The sequence below is a fragment of the Gasterosteus aculeatus genome, chromosome 9, assembly GCF_964276395.1.
Source record: "Gasterosteus aculeatus chromosome 9, fGasAcu3.hap1.1, whole genome shotgun sequence".
Lineage (NCBI taxonomy): Eukaryota > Metazoa > Chordata > Actinopteri > Perciformes > Gasterosteidae > Gasterosteus > Gasterosteus aculeatus.
Genome location: NC_135696.1, coordinates 7323487 through 7343670, shown reverse-complemented (window position 1 = coordinate 7343670; position 20184 = coordinate 7323487). Strand labels below are relative to the sequence as shown.

Genomic DNA, 20184 nt, shown 5'->3' with positions numbered 1-20184 from the left:
GTCGCGGGGGAGTCCATCCCAGCCAACTTCGGGCGATAGACAGGGTACATCCTGGATTGGTCGCCAGCCAATCGCAGGGCTACACAGAGACATACAACCATTCACACTCACATTCACACATCTACGGGCAATTTAAAGTCCCCAATCAACCTGCTCCCCAGAGCATGTCTTTGGACTGTGGGAGGAAGCCGGAGAACCCGGAGAGAACCCACGCAGACACGGGGAGACATGCACACAGAAAGGCCACTGGGCGGAATCGAACCCAGGACCTTCTTGCTGTGAGGCAACAGTGCTAACCACCACGCCACCATGCCGCCCATGACAAATATTTGTCATGTTTAATATTAAACACATCCTCAATACAAGCATGGCTTCAGACTTTGATTGTGTATTTGTGTTAAATGATTTGTTTTTCTTTCTGCCCCAGATACATTCTTAATTATTTAATGATATTGTATTTAAACTAAACTGATTTGATAACAGCTGAACCATGTAAACACACACACACACAATATGACATAGAAATATTTGATCATGACTGCATAAAAATCAGTTTCTTAAGGCTCAAACTGTGATGAATAATGTGCTCTATTTCATTAGCAAAGTCGCTGTAATGAGGGACAGTAATGAACAAATCCCACGTAACATGTTACCATACCTGCTTGTTCTGTCAATCTTTAAAATAGTACTAATGGCTTTATGAAGCTGATAAATTATCAGATTTAGACCCCTCGAGGCCCCATGTTCCACATGAAGCAGAAGGATTGGGAGCTTGGTAAAGATTATTTTTATTTTCATTTTACCATGAAAATGGGGTATCACAATTTTTTGCAAAAACCTTGTTTTCAGTGGAGTGGAAAAGTTTCAGATTTAGGGCTATTCTGCTTCTCCAACATATCTCTTCTTTCGGACTAGGACGCTTAAAATAATTATTTTGAGTGTCCTAGAAGGGACCATCCTGAACAAATTAGAAGATGAAATGATGGGAAATGCAGTTCAGAGTGACACATGCGTCTTGCATCCAATGCTGTACAGGCCATTCTGTCTCCACTAGATGGCAGCATGTTTGTTTGGCAGCGCTGTGCGAGAGAAGCCCGGTGGGGAAAGACTGATCCCTCTGTACAGCCTCAGACAGCTGATCCTCTTCTCCTGATGTCCCTTATGAGTGGTAGGGGAGTTCACGTCCAGCCGAACCTTAATTTCCAACCTCCGTCGCTACATCCTTGACTGTGACAGTAAGTGCAATTTTAACAAACAGAGCAGCCACATTCTTGCCTTTTAAGACGACAGCAGTGCACGTGCAGACATGTGCAGATGCATGCAAGCTTGTGTTGAGCCTGTGGAAGGGAAAACTATGTGAGAAGCATTGTGGGGGTAGTGCATGTGCAGATGGTGATTCTGGACCTGTGTGCATGGTTGCATGTATGCATATACGTGCATGAGTGCATTCAAACGCAGGGTTATGCCTAATTGAGAGATTGAACAACAGAGAAAGACGTTGCAGCCATGAGTGTGTGTGTGTGTGTGTGTGTGTGTCATTTGGGAAGGACAGCTTGAAGAGAGACAAATTACAAAAGAGGTCTTGGGGGACAGACAGCGGGTTTAGGACCTTGTTAATTATTGAACCAACATTTGCTGGTGTGCTTCAGTCAGCAATACGTCAAACTGGTTCCCCGCCTCCTCACACACATAAACACAAACATACCGACAAAGTAGTCAAAAAAGAGGGTATTGTTCAGTTCAGGGTAGGTCTTGTTCCGTACACCACAATAAACTAAACCGGTTAGAACATTAGAGATAAAGATTACTATGGTCTAAAATATCAATTCTAAGTCAATGTCTTCAGTTCAGTTTAGAATAGATGTGTAAAAACTATTGATCATGTCCTTTGGAAACTGTGTTTTGACTGATTCATATACAAAAAGGCAGCACAAGCAGATTTCAAGAGAGTGAAATGGAAGTTGGACATGTAGCCCAATACATTTCTTTAATACACTTAGCTTATACAATACAAAAGGCCCGCTCTTTGTCAAATTCTACCTTGTAAGTTTAGATAAATCTGTTTTTGTGCACAATGCCATTTAACTGTTATTTTTAGTTTTGCAAGAACATTGCAAATATGCTTAGTAGGCATGGACTACATATTACCTCTAGGTGTGCAAAATAAACATGACAGAAACGGGGTTAGGGGGTTAGCCAGTCTTTTTTTGCAACATGTACTTTGATCTTTAGTTCCGCTCACCCGGCCTGAAGCAGCTTTTATTCAGGTGGGTAATGGGGTTGGACTTAACTGGACGGAGTAGGGTGGGAAGGAGCAGGTTGGGGGGGGACATCTTGCCTGTTGAGGATTCTTGTTGGAAGTAGGTCAAAGGTAGGTCACCTTCTCCCGTGGGACGAGTCTGTCCAGTTGGCATTATCAAGAGTTATGATCCGCGTTTGTGAGGTATGGTGGAGAGGTCAATTCATCATCCTTGGGATTTGATTGGATACCTGAGATGTATACATTCATCCTCACACTGTGGGATCAGTCGTAGGTCCTGCTGTTTGAATCACATGACACGTTGTCCAATAGCGTACAACGTCCATCACTTTTTCTACATGAGGTCTCTGGGTATCCACCAGCTGAAGCTAATTGTCATGTTGACAGAAGTCAGTATGTTGTAAATTTCAAATAGACAAGTGACGTGCAACATTTGGACTGCATTTGTGTACGTGTGTGTTGAGTTAAGACAGAAAGAGCAATGTATCATTCAAGTGTTCGCTTGAGGGGAGCGTTGAACTTATGACAATAATCATGAAAGCAGGCGGTTTCATTTCTAAAGGTGGTACTTAGTGCAACCACTGAGTGTTTAAGGTCAGATTTTGAACCGGTTTAGATACAAAAAGGGCCTCCTATTATAGTCTATTTGTATGATTATCTTACGCTTATTTCTTTCTCCATAAAACATGAATATACAATACGCAGAAAAACAACAGAGAACTTGAATGATAAATGGATTGCACAGACAGTCAATGTCTGCATAATCAGAGATAACATCCTTATCACATGTCCACAATCACGCATACAGGATATTCTCATGGTGGATGGTGCAATAAAAAGAATAAAATTACAATAAATTTAGCATAGCATTTGGTCAAATATATTTGTGTGACATAGTTTGCAATTCTTCATTTTAGGAATGGAATTAAAATGATAGTTTTTATAGACTTTTTTGCTTCCCTGGTGAAGGTTAGAGGAGAGGGTCTTTGTGGGGAATATGAATATACAAATCTCGGCTGTTGACCGATGTAGACAAACAACTATTACTGGTGTAGCACCTCTCTGGGGATAAAACTGTAAAGTATACATGTACAGAAATCTGTACAGAAGATCCTGTAAAAAGTTAAATATTGGAAAGATGGTCATCAAATCACATTGAAGTAAAGGTTACAATAAACATTTTTTTCACATATCTTTTCAATTTTCCCCGACAACCTTGGAAAAAACAAAAAGTCAAAAGTATCTGCTTGATGAAATTAATTTTATATAGATTGTCAACAAGAGACTGTTATTGTGTTACACATGTGCAACACTTCCTACAATGATGAATTCATCGTTTAAATGAAGGTAGTCATAGTTTGATGATTTTAATCATAAACTGCACGTATCCTGCAGAGTTCAACTTCTCCATACTGTATTCCCAGCTAATGGTCATTGAAGACAAAAGGGAAACAATTAGCAAATTAGGAAGAAAAAAAAAGATTTGTCCCAAAAGGTCAACAATTTTAGTAACTAGTAATTTGGATAGTTACGACTAGTTTTCTCCTAGGTAGTTGTCATTTTATACCTACCATATATCTGTTTAATATGATATTAATGTAGAAAATATTTTCTTAAAGCTCAGTATTTGTGATGGGTAAATTTAATGGTCAGAAACGCTTACTGTTAAAGAAGAAAATAGAATAAAATGCTTGCTTTGGTAAACATGCATGAGAGGCAGAGCTCCAGTGGAGTCGACAGATAAGATTCCCACAACACATCCACTTGTACTTACAGTGGGAAACTGATGGAGATTCCTCGGCTCCCGGGCCGACCTTGGTGGCTGCTAAGCTGCGACTCGAGGGCAGAAACCCAAATAACCCAGCCATGAACATGAAAATCAATGCAGGAAGCAGATCTGTTGCCAGAAGGTAGTCCTCCAAGGTCAACAGCCCTCGGCCGGCCAGCTATCACATCACACAGCTTTCCAGCCAGTCACACAAACAACAGAAATGGAAAGACAACTGCCCAAAACCACATTCACTGCTGCTCACATCAGCACAGCTTGTCGCTGGAAACACAATCGGGAAATACATTTGTTGCTCGTGTTTGTAGAAAAAAGAACCCGCCAACCCAATATAGGTGCACGGCCAAATATGAACTCTTACCTCAGTTATGGAGCAAACTCCTAAAGCACCATGATGCTTGAAAGCTGTTTTTATTACAGCGAGTGGCACAGAGTCTAATCTCACAGCATTTTTGTTGCGTATCTTACATGAACAACGGTTCCATTTTCTTTTTTTTTCTTTTTGATTCACTGATGAGAAGTTGATTAGAAGAAATGAAAACCATAGCAGCTATAGCGGGAACATTCCTGAAACTTTTTTTAAGCGTGACTAATAAATTAGGCTCTACATAGCTTCCTGAATCATTAAAAAAAAATGTTGATTAACCGCTAACTATAGAGTAACTATTGACTGCGTATTATACTTGGAATGAATGAGTAAAAAGGTGGGGTACGTTTACACAATCTAGACCTTCTTCCCAGCCATGTAAATAATTCAATGAGTGATGTAGCTGCTTTACTTTCATGCTGGCTCACGATCACCCTGCTAGGACTCACTTGCATAGATCAGAGCCATCGTTAGTGTCATTGGTAACACCTGTGTTTTCCCCACAGTAGCTGCTCTGATTAAGGCCTATTAGATTCAGCTGTGCATTGCAGTCCCAGGCACAACCTGAGCTTTTGAATACACAAACCTCACTGGTCCAATGAATGTACTGCCAAACAACGCAATATATTGTTGTCATTTTGTTGTTGGATAAAATGTTGTATGTTGTTGCTGTAACTTGAGCACTTAAAAACAACAGAGCTATCAATGTGTAGTGTACTGGATCTGTCTGAGCTCAGTTAAAGTTAGAAGAGCTGCAGCCTCTTGTTATGTGTGCTCATCTGCACTTAATCCACTAGCGTACGTAAACGGAGCAGAGCCATTGCTAACAATATTAGCATGCTCGCTGATTGAAAGTCCTGTTTGAACAGGAGAATTGTTGGGTAAATTGATCATGTTGTGCTTTTATTATAACTTGCATTACTCATATCTGCAGAGTAAATGTTTGCTATTAATCCCAGGGAGACAGGGAGGTTAAAAAAGATACATTTGCACCACATCCTACTGCCAACACAAACTAAATCCAAACCTCTGATTTTTGGCTGCCAACTGCAGCACATCAGCACTCAGCTCTTTTCCTTAAATATCGTGCAAAGGTCAAGAAAAGTAGCCCCCAAATATGCTTAATCCACTGGGATCTCTGGAGGCTGCACAGGTGAGCACTCCAAGCTGGAAATCCATCATAAACCACACTCCTACAGGAATGAGTGGGGTGGCAGCGATGTCCTTCAGTCGTGACTAACATGACGTGCTGATGTTAGCTTGGCACTTGAAGGGCATTGTATTTGCAATCAGGAGACAACAAGCAGATACATGGCGATGGCCCATTAGCAGACAGCCGCTGTGCCACGTAGTCAAACAAACAAATGATACTCTTGAAATCACTTGCAGAGTGCTAAACTGTCTGTTGACGTTGACTGCATTCCAAGTGTTATTGTGTGACTTGGTGTGATGCACATTTAAACAACAGGCACTTAGAAAAAGCAAAGGGTTTTGGCGTTTTGTGAAAGCTGCTGCTGGGCAGTGTTTTTAGGGCCGGACTTGTTTCTTTTTCAGTTCCAAACGTGGACATAGCGGCTTATCTTTGAGGCATCAATTCTAAATTAGCTGGGTAAAACTACAGAATGTAAGCCGGAACTCTGTTGTCTGCAATATGAGTACTTCAAAGGACCCTTTCTATGCTTTGTTCTGTACAGTTATTTAGCTAATCTAGTAATCCATGTTTTCGAGACGGGATTCAGGCAACAGTAGTGGAACAAAAAGCAAGAAGTGAAAACATCGAAATGAACCCATTGAACACAAGTGTTAGTGCTATCAGAGCTAGCTCATTCCCTTTAGTTTAGACCGTATATGTGTTTGACAGCTGCCTTCGGACCATGAAACTGCAAGAAAACCCAGGAAAATTTCTGACATGGCAGAAATTCACCCAGATAGTTTTCAGTGTCAATGTTACGATAACGTTTTGTGGTTTATTGCATTTGGGTTTATTTCCGGTTCCATATCCCTTCAACAGAAAAGCTGCTTTAGGTTGAGCATTCGTCTTTAATGCTGTAATGTTGTACAATGGAGCAGTATGTGATGGGATAAAAGACAATGTGATGCAAAGGTCAGCGTCTTTGTCAGCAGCTAAGGTCGCTTCCCTGGAGAGTTGTTTCCCAACTAGACAGAATGAACAATGCCTCTTCAGGAGCATGTAATCGTGACTCAGCTCTGTGTTACGGAGGCCGGCCCCGCTGCATGTAAATGTGACTGCTTCTGTCACCCCGACTGACATTCTGATTCAGCAAGACCTCTGGACAGCCGTGTGGGATAATGCAGTCAAAATCCACACATCATTGATTTTAGTTCCATACATGCATGTTTTAGGAGAGGCTCAATACTGAGTAAAGGAATGGGATCCCTCGGTGAGTAAGTGTCACTGCAGAATGCTGATTAGATCCACCCGTTTGGTTAAAAAGCTGAATGATTGTTATCAACCTTTCAAGGAAAATTGCATGGGTCAAAAATGATTGCGGCTGGTTTTACAATAACATAGCTGCTAATGCAGCCGAGCCTTTATTGACCTGTTCTGTTTGGAAATAAAGAACAGTGCAAATTAGTAATGTCAGAAAAGCCTTACAACACACATAGGAAAAAAAACAATTGTTGCACTAAAACACATGCATTACTTTACATAACTCCCGCTAAGAAAAGCATCACCACTTCTTTGCCCTGAATCCACCTCCAACATTAAGATGTTATATACAGAGCATAGTTGAAGCGCACCGTCCGTCTGAATGGATGTTGTGCGTGGAGACTCGCAGAGGGTTAACTGACCTGACTGCTGGACTATGATTCACACTCTGCTGGGTTTAAGGATCCACACGGAGCAGAACTGTCCTCGGGGCTGCGTGTGTGTAAGTATGTGCATTTTTAGATGTCTGTGTCATAAAACATTTGCATGTGTCACATTTCTTATGGTAATGTCAATTGATGAGATGTTCTTTCCGTTGTTCTTTGAGGTAAAAGCTATCTTGCTGCAGCGCCACGTGCAAACCGTCACACGCACGCGTGCTAGAACTCCCAGACCATCTGAGCTACGATACGGCTTTATTCTTTTCTGATGAGCACACAATGTAGTTCTCCCAAGAGTGATGAGCTCAGGTGATTTACCTGAACATACCGTGCTTTCAGAAGCTAAAGTTCTTACTCTTCAGACCTTTCAGTACAGTTCTAACTAAAATCTAAAATCTCCCGGGGTACACACAGTGACAATTTTGCTTTTCCATATGAATGCTTTCACTTGCTTTGATCTGCAGCTCTGCTTCATCTGAGAAAAGCTACAGAGAGAATTGGGGACAGGGAGAGCAACTGAGGAGGGGGGGGTGCAAGAGATGAACAGACCAGAGGAACGAGATGGAGAGCAAGAGGAGCGCAAACGGAGGAGTAAATGTTTATTTATGGTGGCCATGCAGCGCAGATGGCTGTAACGAATGGCGGGTCCCAGGTAGTGACACTGGGCTCGAGCCCGGGCCAGTGGAGCTGTGATCACTCCAGAAGACTGCTGCTGCTGCCAGCGATGCACGGCTGACCTTAGCAGATGACATCTAAACACAACCATAAATTCTGACCCTTTTATTCCTCTTCACTCTTCCTTAGTGACGCCCTGTCAGACGCTATGTTTTCTGTTTATGTTTGTCCGTCCACACCTGCTCCACTACCTGCTGTGTTCACCGCACACAGTTAGAATTAGTGTGTCTGTCTCCGTGTATACACTTAAATGGAGACAGACACACTAATCCCAGCTTGGCCTAGGGAGTCGCCTCCGACTACCTCCACCCTGTTCCGTCCCGTGTTCCCTTTTTTTTCTTGCTCTTTTCCTTCCCTCACTGTACATGATAGGTCCCGTCCACTGCAACCTCTATTCATGCTCGCTCTCTGTACATGTTAGATAAGCCCATCGCAGATTATTATACAACATGACATAAGCTTTCGGCTGCGCAACAGTGTAGTCGTTCATCCATTTCCATGGATTTATCAAGTTAAAGCCAGAGCCAATGTTCTGAGTTTTATGATTAGGTTTGTATCCCTCTGAGCTACGTTTGTATTGGACAACTCTGCACCTCACAACATACATGCAGGGCAGGATGTTAAACTACCAATGCAGGAAGTAGTGCGCGCTCTCTGCTGCAGCAGTGGCGTGCTACATTACCGCTGAAGGGTTGATCGAGCGCTCGTTGATGTAGTTGTGTCGTTAATAACACATGGCTGGTGATCGCACTGGGAACTGGCTTGTGGCATTTTCTAGAAATAGAAAAGCGGATTAGTTGTCACTTTGCCGTGTCTTGAACACAGTTGAGACCAGTCGGTATTTGGTTTATAGCAGGTCATGCAGTGACAAGTGCTGGGCGTCAGTGTGTAGCTGTGTGCAACAGAAGACGTTTTTACGTACTAATTCTACCATGAAGATTTTAATATTTATTTCTGTAACAATGAGCTTTCCATGACTTAGCCGTAGTGTAATTGACACGCACAGATATTGTACAAGGAAATAATCTAAATATTTTTGCTAAATCCCCCAATGTGTTCTGTCTGGTGATCGGGATGAATGGAATATTTTCGCACTCTGTGAAAAAATATAATTGTAAATATTTAACCTTTCTAACATGTTACTCTCCTTTAAAACATTTGACAACTTACTCATACGTTGATGACAAAGTGGCCACATATAAATGGCAACATAAATAGTGAACAAAAGGTGATTTAATGCAGCTGTACAAGTCATACACCGCTTCTTTGTCAACTAAGAATCCCTTCACAAGAGATTCATCAACCCTTTATTACGAACACAACAGCATAAACAAAATGTCTCAAAAACAAACAGTACAGTATCTGTATGCTGTTGAGCCCATGATGTCCATTTGGATCCCACTGGGTTTGGACATAAATGTCAAGGACCATCTCGCCTCCTGGTTTGTGGCTTTGAACGGCAGAGCTTCGTGAGAGGAGGGCGCCACCTTGCCCCCCCCCCCCCCCCCCTCTCCGCCTGTCTAGTGTTTTATTTGTGTAATATGTGTTTTGGCCTTGGTCCAGAGCAGAAAGGTGCAGCAATAATAGGATTATGGGTGAGCAAAAAAATTCATCACCTGTCTGCTGCAGTGCCGAGGGAGATGAATTGACCGGGTGATATATGATCGGATACGGAGAGCTTGGTAGTGTGTGAGAAAACTATTTTAATCCAGTTTATTAGGGAGATGGAAGCAAACTGTGCATAACCTTTTGTGGTGCTACATGGATTGTGTGTGCGCGTATATGTGAGTACTACTATCTTCCTGAGATCTAATTTGAGTTTTAGTGAGGACATTTTTGGAAAGCAAGGAGATTTTGATCATTTAGGGCCGACAGGGGCTGTTTATTTTTAAAAATATTGCAATATCTCACTGATTGTCTTCACAAAGGTACTACATGTACATGGTTGTGTGTGCGCAGGGGTGTGTTATGTTTGTGAGAGTGTGAGTGAGAGAGAACAAAAGCGACACTGTTTGATTTCCTTTTAATAACATTTAAAGGATTCTTTCTATGTATTTCCTGAATATTGCAATTCTTTGAATTTAATTCAGATGTGCAAAAACAAATTATTAAAGTCATCATTGAGCTGCAGCTACACTCAGAGGCCGGACCTAATGAGGTTTCGAAACTAATCTGCACGACGACTTTTCCATCTGACGGATCTGTTTTCAGTCATTCCAAACTTTCAACATGTTTTTTGAAGAAATTCTTTGAGATCAACTTCTTTTAAGAAGTGTAACTGTACCAACACATGTAAGGCTGTATATGATAGATACAAGTGTTAAGAAACGTTTACTTCTTGGCTATTATTATTGTATGTCACATCAACATTACACGCTGAACACACAGAATATCACAGGCGATGGTGAAATTTATTACATGTATATGCTCTTTAATCTACAACAAAAACTATACCTAAATATCACACCTCTTCACAGACTACTCACTAACATGCCCTTTCTCTTGCTATTTTCTCATTTCTCCCCCTCTCACTCTTTCAAAAATCTCCGCTTTAGCAGCCATAAACCGGCTGGAGAAGCACTGAGCGTTGAGTGGTATGATTCACGCATACTACACCACGTGTATAAGCGCCATACTCAGCATTTAAAGACAGGACTTTGCAGGCATTTCACTGGCTTTGTTTTGTTTATTTTTTCAGCATTTTGTCTGGATAATTGCTACTCAGCACTCCCAAAGAAAACATGTATGTGAGGTTGTGCCACATGATGATTGCGTCTAAGATCAAATCTAGTCTCTTTTCAGTGACTTAAGTACACGATTGTATAATATTCCTTTGATTAGGGTTTGCAAATTTCATAGAGAGCACTGTTTGTCCCTGGAGTTGTTTCTCCTTTTCACAAACAAAGGCTTCTGTAATCAAAGAGAGGCATCAGAATAAAACCCAGTACATCCGTCCACGTTTAATGTGTCTGTGTGTATTTTCCAATCCCTCGGTGTGCACCTTCTATCTGCTTAGGCTAACTCAATATAGTGAGCAAATACATTGATGTCTTAAGATTCCACTAATTGACCGAGTTGACGTTGCTTTTGAGGAGAAAGAAAGCTGACATTTGAAGTTGCATGCGAGTGGAGTTGGTGGCTGGTAGAGTCGAGGGTGCAGCAACTTCTCGCCCCTGTCGGAGTGGGACTGTGTTTGTGTGCGTGTCCGAACCGATCTGTGTGTCGCGGCTCTGAAGAATGCACAATGTAGACCTCATTTGAGTGCTGCGGCTGGATAGCTGCTCCAGAGGAAGAGGGAAAGTAGAGATGAATAAGAACGGAAAGGTGGTGAAGAGAAAAAGTACAGGACAAACGTTAACCAGAACATTGGATCTCATCCGTCCACTTTGTCAGCACGCGACTTTTCAATAGGGAATAGCACATAGTATTAGATATATACGCTTGGGTGATATCATTTCATGGCATATCTGGCACTTTTGATGAACGCCATGTATTTGACCAGCACGCTCCAACAGGCTGTGTCCCTCTTTGATGTGTCCCAGTTACTGCTGGACATGCTTTCCTGCTCACGGTTGTTGCAATAGCAGGATTCATTTCCATGCTCAAGATACCTTTGAACCACTTGTGTAGGTATGGAAACACTAAAATATTAAATAATCAAACACTATAGTGTAAAATTGTGAGGCCCAGTGCTGCCACAGCGTTTTTCATGTTTGTACAACAGGGTGCTGATGCATTTTGGGCTACAGTGATTCATTTCTTATTAAACAGCACGCTGTGCTTTTGTTGAGCTCCACCACAGCTTTACCCTTAAGGACAATCTTTCTGGGCCTTAATCAGCCTTCTACCTCAAACACCATATTATTTGCTATTGGTCATTCATTTTGTGGGATTTTTGCTCCTCGACCACAGGAGCAAAAATCAATATAGGCCAAACCAAGCTCCGTGGCTGGACAGAAAATGGCTTTTGCTTTTTCAATGACAACAGAATTTTTTTGGAGAAAAGAAAAAAAAATTCTGCAATCACAAATGTCGCTCGTTATTTACCTTTGCAAAAGATTTCGGCAGGTTCAACCTTTTGAGAATGCTGAAACCCGTCAGATTCACACCAAAAACCGACAGACAAAAGGAAAGAAGAAGAAATATTTGAGACATCTTCTCGTAGCATTATATCTTTCTCTCTTCATTAGAAAATTATGTGTTTTTAATACTCGAATAAGAGTTTAATTATTACGCTACAAAATAGCCTTGAGCTGTAAAATGCCAACTAAAACATCACACTCGTTACGTGTACTTTCCCTGTCCGCGCAAAGCCCCGTGGTGAGCGTGTTTTGTTGTAATGGAGCTCGCTGTGGGGTGAGACTAGGAGACTCGGACACATCTGGGCCCAAGGATTAGTTGTTAGGCTTTTTGATATTTTGGGCATTGTGCAATAAAAAAGAAAATGAACCAAGTGATGGGAATCAAGGATGTTCAGTACAACAAAGTGCCATCAGTGTACAACGTCAGCTCACAGGAATATGTCATTTTTAAACATCGCATTACATCGCGGTGGCATCTAAGTGTTTCACTATCAATACAGAATACTGTCGTGCAGGATGACCGGAGTTCAATAGATCTTGTTTTATTGAAAATAGAAAATAGTATCAAAAACAGATCCTTGCTAAACACCATCGAGAGTGGATAAGCAACCTCAACAAGAGCAGTCTGATTGTGATGTAGACCCCAAAAACCGCAATAAACAGCGTGACATTACTTTAGCACAATACTCTCCACACAGTGAGAAAGTCGTGGTAAATTAATTGGTCAACAGATGGGGGAATGTGGGAGACTGCAATTTGTTTCCGGTTTGCTCCTGCCAGTCAACATTCTTGTCTTTTTATGATTGCTTTTTTCAATTACTCAATACATATTGGAATTGACAAAAGGTACAAAAGATTTTATTTATTTTTATTTTATTTTCACATTGGACGATATTCCATCTATGTGTATGCAGCATTTGAAATTATTTTTATTAAACTTAAATTTAGATTGTGTATTCATATCAACGTAAATTTTATCCTGTCGGCATTTGCCAATATTATTAGCAATTAGTTAAAAGGATAAATTGATGTCACCACACAGTCAGCTCGACCAGCAAAACCATGTAAAGGTTAAATTATTGCATTATTACAGTATGGCAAGCATCATTCTCATGGGAGAGAAGTCAGTCTCATGCGTTTTTAATGTGGAGGAGAAATATGTTATATTATCTAGAGTGTAATTATTAAGCTTTACTATTGTTTCATCAAGTCAGCCTCATACATTAATATATATGTTCACTTCATACATTGAGTTTAAACATCGGTGTCTGCAACATTTTCCCTATAATTTCTCTGCAGCTCTCAAGTTACAAAGTGCTCTTATTTTAAAATGCAGTTTAAAAATAAGTGCCAAGAGCCGACAGTGAGTGTATATCATTTTAATAAATCTGAGTGAAGGAGACAAATTCATAGCTCTCCATCATGACTCTGATGGGTAAAGCGGAAGACGCAGAGAGCACTCAGAAGTCTGTCTGCAAGCCCTTTAACTCACCGGCTGTCTGCAGCGTGGCTGTGTTGATGCTGCAGGAAGAGACGTGACACACACACGGAGACGAGGCGAGTGCAAACACACATGCATCCTCACATACACGCCGTTAAGTGCATTTGTGCAGACGGGGCATGTGAATTGAACATAACTGGTTTGTTAAGCACACCGCTAACGCTCACACATCCTAACAGTCAGTTTGAATGATTGGGCTCAATTGGAGCCCTCTTGATGACAAGAGAAGACGATCTTTAGGTTTCTTCCAACAGCTGTCATCACCTCAGGACATCCGAGTGGAAGTGGGGGTATGGAGACAAATGGAAAGATGGTAGGTGGTATTGTATTACTTGGGAACTGTGCAAAGGAAGGAAATTGATCATTACGTAATGCTACTTAAAAAAACGAATTATCCTTCAACGGTGGCAATCAGCAGTGCCATCAAAGGTGTATTTTAACAATTGCAATGCTCCATTGACTTACGTGACAGTTCATTTAACAGGTTTGAAAATATCGGACGATACACTGTGGTTTAACCAGCAGCTATAAACAATTCTTTTAAGTTAAGTTAGCTCCTGCTAACTCTAAGGATAAGCTTGAAGCCAGCTATGATTAGATCAATAGTAAAGCTTACTATAAATTAGGAAAGTCACGAAAAGATTCATGATTTTATAACAGTGTGGCCTCACCTCATTACTCGGTATCAGTTTAATTAACAATAAAGTGGACATACCACTGAAGTGAAGACCTTTGTATTAGTGCAGAAGGCCATGGCGTTATTAACTGCGGTCCTTACTTACAGGTCCGTCCTTCCTTCCTGCTGCTGTCAGGCTTCACAACCAACTGTGCACCCAGTGAACATTACCAAGAACAGTCCACTGGGGTATACTATGTCTACATATCCTTATGTTTATTTAGGTTCTAGTATATTCAGTTTCTGTGATCTTTTCCTTTTATTTTTATTTTGTTAGTCATTATTATACATTTCTTTACCTACTTACTTAATACTGCTGCCCTTGTTGTTTTTACCATGTATCTTATGTGCACTGTCCTCTTTGCGGCCGCGATCCTGTGAATATCTTATTTTATCTTATCTTATATTTATGGACGTGCACTGTGCGGAAGAGAAGTTGAGAAAGTTCAAACCCAGCTCACTTTCTCACCCGCATGCCTCGTCAACCACGCTGTCCAAGCCTCCCTTTATCGCCTTGTGTTTGAGGTTGTGCTTCTAATCGTTGGAATATTGCATTTGGTAGGAGGAGGCATGTGCTTGTGTATGAGGCCACACGATGAGTAGAGACAGGTTTTGCAGAGTAATAGAGACTATGGTGAAAACAGGGACATGGAAGAAGTCTTTCTTTTGCATTTGTATTTCTAATATATTATGAAAATTGGATATTATACTCAAAACAAACGCCCCCAGAGGTAATCAAGGCAGCCTAATTCCCGGACCTCCAATGGCTCACTGATAAGTGGCAGGTTGTGAACCAGCATTAGGGAATCCAAGAAAATCAAACCGGGGTATCCTGGCCTATGATAAACTAAAGGAAATGAAAGGCTGCTCTCTCAATTAAAGCGATAACCAACTATGCGCGTTGAACTTGTATTGATCGGAAAACAGTCTGATTGACAGCCCTGCAAACCTCAGGGGCAGTTAGCGATGAGTCATTGTGAGGGGGACATTTGAGGCATCTTCCGCGTCACTTGTCATATCCTGCCTCCTCGCCGTAATCCGGGGGGACAATGCGGGTCACATGTGATGACACTGTCTGAATTATCCACCAGATGATGACTGGAATCACACGCTTACTTATGCAATGTATATTCAATGTAGGTCGTTAGATGACTAGTATGAGTCTTTTTGTGTGGGCTTCTTATGAAAAAAGTATGATTTACCTGTGCTTCAAGTGGAAACGAAGATACAAAAGAGTCAGCTTGTGTAAATTCAAAAAATCCAAAAGTATTTAATAACTAAACAACATTATAAGGAATACAGTTACAAAGTGAAATACAAAACGAACAGTAAAATATTTCGAGAAATAGAGAATCCTCTGAGCAAGTTTAAAGTGACTCATCAAAGCGGCTTCAGGAAAATTCTAACAGTCCTTTCCCCGCTTTGGTCCTTTGAAAAACCCTTGAAAAAGGTGTGTCTTCTTTGGTGCATTTGAATGTCATTGGCTTCTCCTTCAGAGTGTCTCCTCCTGGACTGTCCCCTTCACGTCGAGGTGTGAAGCTCCAGCTGTAACCTGAAACCTCTCTGTCCAATCTGTCCCTCACACTCCAACACATTCAATGCAGATACAGTTGGCTTTATGCCTCAATGAGTGAATATAACAAAGCATGCATAGTTTGTCTTCATCTTATAACTAGTACACTTTAATTACAACACATCATTAATGATCACCGTTCATCACACTTCATCATAAGATCTAAGACAGTTGATGTGGTCCAATACTCAAGACATTTGCCTCAGTCGGCTGCCTTACATTAAGTTGTTCATTTACTACCTGACAGGAGGAAAAACTCCCAAAAACCCCTCTTTGGGGATAAAATTAGACTAGACTGAAACTAAGAAGGATTAAAATTACTAAATGTGACTAAAACTAATATGCATTTTTCGTCTGAAGACTAAGACTAAATCAAAAATAGCTGCCAAAATTAACACTGCTAGGGGTGCACTTCAGGCTTAAATCCCTAACATCTTCCATTGCACTTGATCTATTGTCCCCATTATCCTCGGCCCCTCCACCTCTGTCCTCCCTCCATCTGTGTGGACGCTTATGGATTACGGATTTACTCTTGAGAAAGTTGCTTCTCTCCACCTTTGGAGACATTTTTTTTCCTCACTATGTTATTAATCTTGACTCCCCCCAGCCATGACGAAATTGGCTCATCACCGGTGTGTTTGATTTTCCTGTCGTGCTGGAAAATATCTGTTTGGCTTTGGAGTGTTAGTGCGCTTTTAGTGTCAGTGCCCACTGGCCATCCATATTGTCTCCAGTGGGTGGAAATAAACAGTGGTGAGTGGGGGGGGGTAAGCACATTGAAGGCACATCAGTGATTCTGGTCAGATGGAGGAGACACATTGATACACAGCTCAACAATGCTACAAACAAAGTGACGTTCGAGAAGCAAGTGTTGGCAAAAGTCTGAAACATAAGACAAACAACCTGTTACTTTAAGGAGCGCATTAACGAGCTGTGAGCTGTGTCCGAGCACAACAGCGTTTAGCGAAGCCGACCTAAATGTTTTCCTCTCTGCCAAATGAAACCAGACTGCAGTCCGCCATTGATTTTCTCATCCCGGATGGTGACTAACTACCTGAGGGCTGATGTTATTGCTGAGCGAGGATCGCATTAAACCGTTGCTGTTGTTTAGCACTTTACAATTCACATGGTTCGACAGGATGTTTGTTTCCTGAGTCCAGTGGGAACTGACCCAAACATGTTTTTCTCTTTCCGTTGACCTGTGGACGTGTTTATGGACAGGGTAGAAGAACATGTGGTTACTCTTCATAACAAGGTCAATCATGTCCTTTCTCCTCAACAATCCCCAATACAAATCAATAATTATTCCTAACTACTAAATAAGAAATGTGCCATTTTTAGCAAAAGAAATGTCAGCTGATTTCTCATTTCCTGCCATTTTTGTGAATCCTAAAGCATTTTCTTTGATTTCCATGTGCGCTGGATACAGACGTTGCTAAAATAGAAAGAATCTCGGAATTCATGGGAGATTCACGCAGAGAAAAAGAGGGGAACAAACAGTTGTAGATGCTTTGTAATCCCCTGTTCCCAAAGGCCCGGCGGTGGCTCTCAGTAGGCGCTCCTCCAGGGGCCTTTCTCAAAGCCAGCCGCTTGTCCTTTGAGCTTGTTGGGGAGCTGGTTAGACAGGTAAAGGGTCAGACAGCAAGATAACGGTCACTAAGCCAGCGAGAGCAAAGTTTAGCCAACAGATTGTTGCTGAAAGTTCCCTTTGCAAGGCTGAGAGGTAAACCAGCCATGTCAGACAGTTAGAGGGCAGAATAGTGAACAAGGCAGCTTTCCAAATACGTGAGGAAGCCAAGCCGACAGGGACAGGAAACAAGTGTAGAAGCAGGTGTAGAAAGAGGCTGGAAGATGTCGACATGTCAGCCCACCTCTGTGTGTGTGTGTGTGTGTGTGTGTGTGTGTGTGTGTGTGTGTGTGTGTGTGTGTGTGTGTGTGTGTGTGTGTGTGTGTGTGTGTGTGTGTGTGTGTGTGTGTGTGTGTGTGTGTGTGAAGATGGAATGGGGGCGCACTGCATCACAACACTTGAGGGAAATCACTGTCAGAGGGCTGGAGACGTGTTTCGGCCCTGTCTGCAGAGGATGACCATTCGGATTATGCGTCATGCTGTGGTGCTCGTGGTGCTCGTGGTGAGGGGCTGTGGAGGGCAGCAGTACCGATGAAGTTATCAGCATGTCACTACATTGACAGGGTGAAAGATTAGACCGTAATGATTTCTGGTTATCCCCTTTTTTCTGGGAAGGACAACATTGGGTGGAAATTCACTAATCAATTGTCAGTCTATAAAGCCCTGACGATGAGCTTTATAGAATAGTTTATAGTTTCAGGAAAGTCTTATATCCTAGAAACAAGTTCACATATTTGTACTTCTCTGTTTTCTCAAAGTCAATGTGTTTTCTTTGCTTGATGCATGAAATAAGGTCTTTGGTTAAAGCCTATATCTATTAAAAATATATACCCCTTCCATGAATTTGAATACATTTTTAAGCTAATGCTTTAGCTTGACGGTGACCTGAAGTCCACCGGATCAGGATTACGTCCTGTCAGACGTAAAATGACAAGCTGTCAACGTCTTGTGAGTTCCCTCATTCTTAAAATGACTACTTTGTTTGGAGCTTGGGAGAAATAACAACACGGGTGAATCTTAATGAAAGAACAACAAATAAGCGTTAAGGTCGAGAGCAAATACAGCAGTATGATGTTGAAATGCTTGTAGTGCAGGCGGTCTGCGCCGGTGTGTCAGTATGCAGCGGGCGCTGCCCATGAATCTCCATAGAGGAGGTGTCCGAAGGCCGCTGCAGCAGTAACTACCAAAACTGCACTGTTACTGTTACTGGATCTCTCGTGCTGTCACGGCCCGCTCTGTCAGTGCGTGTGCATGCGTCCAAACAGGGAGGCTTGTGTGTGTGAGTGTCTTCTTCACTACCTGCCTGTGCACTAAGAGGTACATCATGTGCATGATAAGATTTCTCTGTTGTATTTTGTGTTTGGTTCAGCTATGTTTTTTATTTTGTGGACTGTTCTCCTAGGAGGTAATTGTTGGAATGCATTAAGCGTTCAAAGTATTGTTCTTTGAATCTTTATTCAACTTATTCTATTTCTTCTGCGCCACCTTTCAACTCTTTCACACTTTCAGCTATTAAAACCGTTCAAATGTTAAAAGATTCAGCTCTTTCCCGGGAGCGGTTCTATGCCCTTTCAGCTTTCTAGCTCTTAAGCTTGAATTTATATAAATAAATAATCATTAATATTTTAACATGGTTTTCCAATGGAGATCGTTTTTCAAATCCTCTTAAACTTCTTCAACTTTCAGATTCTAACTTTCAGATGCCGAGAGTTCCGACGTGGCAAACTCCTTGGTGCGCTTCATCAACCGCTTCGTGGACAAAGCGTGCAACGAGAGCGGTGTGACCAACGAGCACCGTAAGGGCCTCCACACCGTGATGCCAGGTACACACTCCACCCCCACCCTCACACACTCGCTCCCTGATCCCTCCCTGTGCCCTGAGCGTCACACCCAACTGTGCCCTGGTTTCCTTGCAGACATCGTTCAGATGCACATCGAGACGGTGGAAGCAGTCCACCTCCCTCAAATTGCTTGTACGTGTAGTTGAGGAACACCCAATCCTTCGACTTGAAGTCCGGCTCCGTGGCGTTGGCTGTAGAACACATGACAAGAGGAGGTGTTAATATTCTGCCCCCTGAAGGGCAGTGCATCGTGTGAATGAAAAGGCTCATGGCAAATCATGGCATTTTCCTTAAATTACATTACATGTCATTTAGCTGACGCTTTTATCCAAAGCGACTTACAGTAAGTGCATTAGACCATAACGATACGAACTCAGAAGAACAAGATTTCCTCTAATAAGCCAATTTACAATTTGCTTTAGATAAGTGACGTTACAAGTACAATTTAAGTGCTACAATTTGTTAGTCCTTTAGTCTTTAGTCTGAAGAGCTTGTGTGTCTTTAGTGTGAAGATGTGAAGGCTCTCTGTGATCCTGGTGTCTTCAGAAATTGCTTTGACTAAATTGTCGGCTGATCTTCAAATCATGTTTTCAAGCATCGTTATTTTTCTTTCTTTGCTCATTGATGGACTGTTTGTTGTGTGCAGAGATACATCGCTGTCAACAGTTCTGAGCACAGTTTCTAGGCCTGCTGTCTTTTTGTGGTTGGAAATAAAATGTCAAATTTGGCTCGACAGAAACAAGACCAACAAGCAGCAGATTCTGTTTCTATACATTTATTCTTTGATTTGTAAACAGTAGCCATATGTTGTTGTTATTTTGCAGCCTTTCAGAGGCTACATATTGAAAACGTTATGTTGTATGTGATGCTGTGGAAACAATATATCCTACCCTGTTGTCCTCCTGTGTGCCCCACTCCGGACTGAAGACGTGGAAAGAATGGCTCCCTTGGGTGCTGTTGGAAA

At 41.8% G+C, this 20184-nt stretch overlaps 1 long non-coding RNA gene across 1 annotated transcript; it reads left to right on the top strand.

Moving 5' to 3' along the window:
• The first annotated feature begins 1089 nt into the window (after nt 1–1089).
• On the top strand, nt 1090–20142 carry LOC144383297 (uncharacterized). Its single transcript, XR_013450651.1, has 3 exons — nt 1090–1235; nt 19066–19202; nt 19296–20142. It is a non-coding gene; the product is annotated as an uncharacterized LOC144383297 (long non-coding RNA).
• The last annotated feature ends 42 nt before the right edge of the window (nt 20143–20184 follow it).